This window comes from Parasteatoda tepidariorum, chromosome 5, assembly GCF_043381705.1.
Source record: "Parasteatoda tepidariorum isolate YZ-2023 chromosome 5, CAS_Ptep_4.0, whole genome shotgun sequence".
NCBI lineage: Eukaryota > Metazoa > Arthropoda > Arachnida > Araneae > Theridiidae > Parasteatoda > Parasteatoda tepidariorum.
In genome coordinates, this window is record NC_092208.1 from 21581362 (window position 1) to 21589695 (window position 8334).

The following is an 8334-nucleotide window of genomic DNA, read 5'->3' on the forward strand; positions in this document are numbered from 1 at the left end:
GAGTAAAAAATATGCTTATAATCGATCTGTTTTACATATATACTAGGAGGCTCCGCCCCCTGCTCACTAACGCTCGCCAACCCCCGAGAATTGCTACGCAATCCTATGTGGTTCACGACGTGAACCATGGCTCGCTGCGCTCGCTCGCCAATGAACACAATGTTCTAGCACAAAGACATAATATATTATCATCAAAGACATAGTATTTTATCATCAAAGACACAGTATTGTACTTATGTAGAAGAATTCTACCAATGTTCTTATTGGCTTTTAAAAAAGTATATTAGCTATTTAGATTGTACATGGTGAAAAAATCAAAACATTAGCTAAATAAGAAACATATTAGCAAAATTTATCAAATATTGCTTCACTAATATTCTGCATTTTAAAGCGTGAAAATTCAATGCATAAATAAACGCGAAGTATAAAAAAAATTCAATGCATTCAATACAAACACTTAAACGTTTTTTAGACGTTTAGGTAGCTCCCAGTAGAAAAATATCAATTCAACAGCGGCCTTTTAAAGCATTCTCACTCCAATTAATTAATTAATTCCTAATTGAGTTTAAATTAAATATTGTTATGTTTTTAGTGCATGAATCTGAATTGAACAACCTGATAATGCTCACTCTGGTTATTGTTATCTGGTTGCTCACTACGTGCTCTTGCGCGCCGAATCCAATCAATTAAAAATGAAAACTGTTGCCAGCGCGAGAAAAGAAATATCATCGGTTTTACTGATACATACATACGTACGTATTAGCGTTTTATATAATATAGATAGATTGTTTTCTAGCTTAAAAGCTTCTTATTGAAGATGAGATAATAAAAGTAGTCCGAACAAAATGACTGCCTCTAGGGAATATTACCTACTAATACGTCTGAGATTAAATTTAGGATCCCCATTATATATTTTATGTAAATTACAAGCTAATGCATAAAATGACAGAAATTCTAAACAATAAAATTAAGTAATTTTGTGTTTTCTTCTGATGCTTTTAAATTAAAGCAACAATGAAATATAATACTTCCCATGATACTTCAGATAAACCATTTACAATTCTTTCGTTTTAAAAATAATAGAGATTATTAAGACATATTTAGCAACAAATTCTAAAGAAAAAAAATCAGGCAAGGCAAATTTCGGAGCTTGGCGAGGCTTAGAAAGCTGAATCACGATCAATAAATATATTTATGTGACAAACTAATGAATGTTATTCTTTTCACATGGAAATATATATTTTAGTCACTTTTCAAGTCACAAGTTCACTTTTATTAACACTAGATCAGACAGATTTTGGACTTTTACCTAAAACCTATTTGAGGTCAATTTGACCCCCTTAGGAAATTGACGCCATTCCAATGTAAATGATTGATTTTTTATTTGATGAATATTGTTAAAAATACACTTTATAAGGATATTTTGAGATAAGAGACATTTTTGTTATTTTTTCTATCAACTTAATCAGAATATAACAATACAATATAATATGGTATGATAGATTATTTTTCTGCGAAGTCATACGAAAATAAACTAACAATACGAATATACACAATGCGCAGTAGTGCACATGTCGAAGTTTCATCAATAGTTAGACTTCAGTTCTGGAGTACTACAGTTTATCCGCGTTGCGTGAATGTTACAGCAAAACGAAAACAAATAGATTTCTAGCATTTCTCATAGTTATCATAAGTTTTCTACTGACATTTGGGATGTTAAAAGGCGTGTTCTCTTGCTTTATAAACTAAAAATTAAGAATTAGAGGCTATCTGGTGAAAAAAATACTAATTCGTAGCTCCTTAACAATCATAAGAATGAACTCTCAATGCGTAATTAGGAAGACGAAACACTTCTCGAAAATTATTCAAGCATTGAAGGTAACAGTATGACAAGCATTTCAAAATAAGTGTGAGATATTTTCAAGTTTTTCATGGAGTAAAATAATAATTTCTTAGCGACTTGTCAGCCATTTGGTTCGACATTACGATGTAAGTGAGAGTATAGCTCGTTCACCAGGAGTTGGCACTTGGCTCCGCCTTCATCACGTGGTATGCGACGATACTATTTCGCTATTTTTGGGAGAAGGTTGTGAGCAATCCTGAACAATGTTGCTATATGGCGACCGTTTGGCAAAAATATTTATTTCGCAAACTCTATGTGCATTTTTTTAACAATGAATATTTCATAAATTTGATGATATTTTACACTATTTTTTATGATATTTCTTTCTTTTGAGTGAATAGTTTGTCCTTTATGAGACATTTCGCTGGGAGAACAGCAGTTTTTAAATNCAGAAGTTTTCTACTGACATTTGCGATGTTGAAAGGCGTGTTCTTTTGCTTCATAAACTAAAAATTAAGAACTGGGGGCTATCTGGTGAAAAAAATACTAATTCGTAGCTTTTCAACAATCATAAGAATGAACTCTCAATGCGTAATTAGGAAGACGAAACACTTCTCGAAAATTATTCAAGCATTGAAGGTAACAGTATGATATATTTTCAAAATAAGTGTTATATATTTTCAAGTTTTACATAGAGTAAAATAATAATTTCTTAGCGACTTGTCAGCGATTTTGTTCGACATTATGATGTAACTGAGAGTACTTAGCTCCTTCTCTATTCCGTCGTTTGCAGACACACTGTAAAAAAAAACTTGGTAAACCTTTAACCAGTTTTTAATACGAAGTTTCTTACTGCCAAAAAAGTTTAGTTAAATGAAAGATCATTTCATCTTATTTACACCATAAATTGTGAAGAATGATCGTGAAATATTTCCATGGGGCAACTGATTGCACCAAAATTTGGTAAAGACACAAAACTTTGACAGTGACTGTAAACTGAACGATATTTGTTTACGACGCCATATTTTCTTTGCAACTCGTTCTAGTTGCATCGGGGCGACTAATGCATGCTTTTTCGATTATCAACTTGTTTTGGTAGGTAAATGTCTTATTTGAATTAATTAAAGTTCATTTCTTTTATGATGCCTTTTTAAATTTGGTTGGCTGTATAAAAGGTTTAGAGGCATGTCATAAAATAACCAACTTCCAGTAAATTGTTTTGTTACGGTAAATAGAAACCTGGGGCCTGCATTTGAGTGCTTTAATGTGGCAACCTTTTTCCGCTTTTATAAAAGAAAAAAAGGTAAATAGGTGTTTTGTTTCATCAAAACACCTATTTTTGGTTCAACCTTCAACTGATATTTAGAGCTAGTAAAAATAGCATAATATGATAAAATTGAGCTCCATTTTATGTAGACAGCAAATGAATACCAACTTTTGGTGTAATGTGGCCCGGAATTTTTAACAGTGCACATTCACATGAATGCTATTTAAAATTACGGCATTCTCTTTGTTTGGCACCTAAACATTGAGTGTTTTGTTTCCATTTACAATACAAAAGTTGAATATCATGACGAAGAAGTGACACCACAATATAAGGAAAAAAAGTCCTTTGCAGTAAAACTTTACTAAGGTAAAAAGAAATATCAGTAGTTCCGCTGAGCTCGAAGTTTTGGTGTGGTTCCATGCTTAGAGCTTAATATGTTTCCAAATCATTATCATTGACTTTGGGCCATTTTTCAACATACAAAAATAAATATAACCATTACTTTTCTTAATCTTATGTCAGTTGCAAAAATTTGAAGTTAAAGTTATATGGCTTGTTCATAATGCAATAAATTTGTATTTTGGCTTACAAGCAATTCCAATTAGCCAACAGTTCTTTTTTGTTCAGGATTAAAAAACACTGTTTGTAATCAGGATGTACATGGTTTCTTTCAGACGCAATAACAACTTTGTAATTCAATAACAATTTACTACAACTTCAAAAATCGAATCAAGACATCATACATTTAATAAAAATTATTACGTGACTTTCTTTTTACATGGTCGACCCGATTTTTGTTCTACAAATCATCCTCCCTGGGTTTCAAGTCTTTCAAAATCAAGAACTGGCATGTACTTTTAAAATTAAATATTTTTCTTACGACTGTCAAAATGACATATTTGGCTGTTATAGGCATTTCTAGGATTATTTATTTTAATACTCAACATAAAGGCCTGAAATTTTTATAAAGTATTCTTAGAAACAATTTAAGAAAAGTAGAAAATATCACCTTCAAAAATCAAGTGTATCTACTAAACCAGCATAAGGAATGGCAAAAATTTTTCGAAATGTCCCGAATGGCGCTTGTAATGTTACAATTTTAAAATTCTAAATCTTTTTTCTCCATTTATATAAATCTTTACATGCATTTAAAGGGAAATGTTTGTAGTATTACTTTATTTTGCGTTACCTAGATCTGCATAATGTGGTATTGGTGACTGTCTGGTAAACATCTCTGAGGATGATCCGAAGACGGTAAATCACTTTATGGTAAAACATTTCTCCTAGGAGTGATGCCACGCACCCTCGGTCACTTTGTGAGTTGATCAAAGTGGACAGCCATCCTCTCTTTGATTGCAGCCTGTAATACTTGACTTCACTGGAGAACCTGATGAAATACTGGGGGAGCTGGAAATATCAGAACATACTATATAGAATTACATACGTATAGTTCCATGCAATATAAATTTAGAAAGGAAGAAATAAAATATTTTTATGAATTTTAAAAGTAAAATCTTTATCATCTATCATGTTGTGGGTAAAACTGCCTTAAATTCATTGCTAAAATTTGAACCAGATTCTGTTGACTAAAAGACTACAATATAGAACATTACAATATAGTTCATTCCTTTATCCTTGAATGTCTACATTTTCAGTAAATATTCTCTATGATAAAATACTGTCTTATGATACGTACTTACGTCTTTCTGTAGGATTTAAATTGGTTTTCCGTGTTTTCCTCTGGCAGAAGAATTCTCCTGATATTATCTAGTAATACGTAAATATTAATAGTCATCCGTGAAAAGAAATAAGACATTTTTTTATTTTTTATATTTTAACATCCCGTTTTTAAAGTACAGTCTGTACTTTGGTTTAGTATGCGCTGTTTTAAAAATACTGTTTACAATTATTTTAAAGTTTATAGGGATACAGAAATTTTCCTCTTGAATCTTCAAAGAATTTAAGAGCTTTCCTTGTACATTCATAACTATACATTGCAATTACGGTAAAAATTGCAGGTACTCAGGATGCAAATACTTTTTATCGTAAAATCCATTTTTAATTGAACAAAATCTTATATAAAGTAATTTTTCAAGTACTATTTATTTAATTAGTGATTCGGTGATTTACTGGTAATTGTTATCGTTAAATTACAGTATATCAGATTTTTACAATAATAATTACCAGTTAATCACTGAATCACTAATTAAATAAATATTACTCTAAAAATTACTGTATATTGTTCTACGGAGAAAATGGATTTTTCTGTGAAATATTTTTTAGAATGATGCCCTCCAAGTGCCGGTACTTTTAACGTAATTTGTTCCAGAATTTTTTTACTTGGAAGTTCAGTTGAAACTTACTCTAAATCCATAAAAAATTTCTTTATTTCTTGTACAATTGATTCGCGTATTTTTATGGGTTCTTTATAAGAAAGAAATGTATTAGTGAAAAATCTGCAGTCCTTTATGATCACAACGAAGCAATTGTCACCATTTCAAGGAATTTTATTTTTCTTAGCAATAGCATACTATCATTTTTTGCATCATGCAATCATATAAGCTCAAATTATAATGAATAGTGACAACTTTTATAAGAACACGCAGGATTATTCTTATTATTAACATGACAAATAGAAAAAGAAGATAAAAATTATTTTTTTCTAACTAGTAACTGTCATGAAAATTCTCAGGAAATGATGCAAATATGATTAGATTATAGTATCAATGATTAAGTTAATTAATAATAATGTGTTGAAATACATGCAAGTACAAAATATTATTTTTAAATATCAATAAATATACTAATAAATAAACAAAATAGCAAAAAGCATTGATTTATCTACATTTCCAAAAGGCATAAAAACATTCGTGAAAAAGGAATTATGAATTCATTTTATTCACAAAAATAAAAATGTTAGAAATATTAACATATTTTATTTTAACTATCATATTAAAAATGAATATCCAGCTACTCCAAATAAAATACCCATTTTTAGAAGGCAATAAAACGTTAAGTAATAAAATCAATACTAAAATTTAAAAACAATCAATCTTCATACCAAATAAGCCCACAGAAGCAATCCATTAGCCAAAAAGAGAATGAAACTGTTTGCAATCTTTCTTTTAAATCATAAATTTCAAAGGAATTATTATAGAACTAGGATATTGTATTTTTGTCAGAAATAAATTGTTTCATTCAGAGATAATAGATTTTTCAGCGAGGATGTACTGCAATTAAGAGCATTTCAGATTATTTTTTTCTTCTTAGAAAATCAAACTTTTATAAAAGGTCATTACCGGATATTGTTTTACTATTGAAAGTAAAGACTGCTTTTCTCAAGAGTAAGGAAAAAAACAAGAAAAAACGCAATTTCCTAAAAGCTCTCCTTAAAGAAATAATTCTGAATTTATTCCCAGTAGATGAATGAGTTTATTTCATTTTTTATAAAGTTTTTATGGCTTTTTAAACGAATTTTAGAAAGAAATGAAAAATTGCTAAACATTCGGTATGCTGTTTTATAAACATCTAGAAAAGTTCATAAATCTTGAAATAAAAATTCATCAAAATTATCATTTCATACTAACAATAACTTTAGTTTTTATTAGTGTTTTTTTTGTTTGCTCTGTTAAACTTGATGATTAATTTATCCACATGTCAAAAATATGGCTTCTGTTCAAATTAAAACTTGAAAAAAAAACAGTCAAAAGCAATAAAATATATGCTTTTTTTTTCAATTTTGCGATCATTTTTTTAAAGTTTCGATTTATTTTGTTTTTTTTTATATACCACCACTATGATTATGATTTGCTGTGATTTGTGTGGGAAGAAAAAGCAATATCATTATATATTATTCTATTTTTATTTTAATCATATATCAACAATTTTCATTCAATTGTTTTTTAAATAAAGTTTCTTCACAAATCGACTTGCGAAATTCTATGTACTGAGGTCAAAAAAATAAACTGACCATCCTGAATAACTTTTGATCTAAAGATTGGATCCTCATGTTCTAGGACTCAATCTTAATGGTACGATGGGTGACCTCAAATAAACCAATTGATTGGCGAAGAAAATATTTGATGTTATGAAATCAAATTTTAAAGCGCACGTTGCCTGATTATACGTACCTTCTTTTTTTACGATGGATTTGAACTTCTGACCCACAAAATATAGAGTGTTTCCGCAATCGGAGAAATATTTGGTCAGGAAAGTTCGTCATTCCAAAGTATGGACCCCTTAATATTAATTTTACTTTTTGCGGATTTTGCCATATCTCGAAAACTGCTGGAGAGAATTGAAATTTTTTTTACACATCTGAAAAATTCGCTCATCCAAAAGTGCATGAGTGCAAATGGAACTGTAAGGGTATGTAACCTCAAAGAAAAAGTAAATTCAGGTATACATCAGGATACTTTCGATCGCTACATAATTCTGCTAAAATTTTATTTTTCAACAAGTTTTATCTTCATCTCATTTGTCAAAACCAACTAAGATTTGTTTTGAGTAATGCGAAATAACAGAACAGCAGTGATAAGCTAACTCACCAGAATTTAACCAAATTGAAAACTTATGAGGGATAGTAAAGAAAAAACTATGAGAAATTGATCCAACAAACAAAGTTGAACTAGTGAAAAATATTATTCCACTTGAGCTAATGTGGTCAAAAAACACTGTTAAAATCTTGCTTATTCCATGCACGGTCGTTGATATGCTGTTCTCAAAACTAAAAGTGATGATCCGAAATATTAAGTAACGTTTTTTTCCTACCATTTACAACCAATTATACAATAATTTATTATTGGATTTAAGCGTTTATCATTAAATATTCTAATATTTTGGAATACATAAAAAATTTCAATATGATTTTTTTTTTAGAAATAAAATATGCAATTAACTTATGCTTCATTGTGATTTTTTAAATGTATAAAAATGCTGTGATATATGTAGATTTGTCTCCCTAAATTTGTTATGTAAATTTGAGTAATTAAAAAAACAAATGAATAAGTAAGAAATATCGAACTTTTTAATCTTTCCAATATTTTGAGTCAGATTCGTACATTACTTTATGTAAAATCTTTGACTCAGGTACACAGCTAAGAAACTTGAAAACAAGACTATATTGCCAACTTCACAATTTTTAATAATCACTCTGGCAATTATTTTTAGCAATTAAGATCTCTTCTTTTTCAAATGTTACACTTTAAAGCATTATATATATATA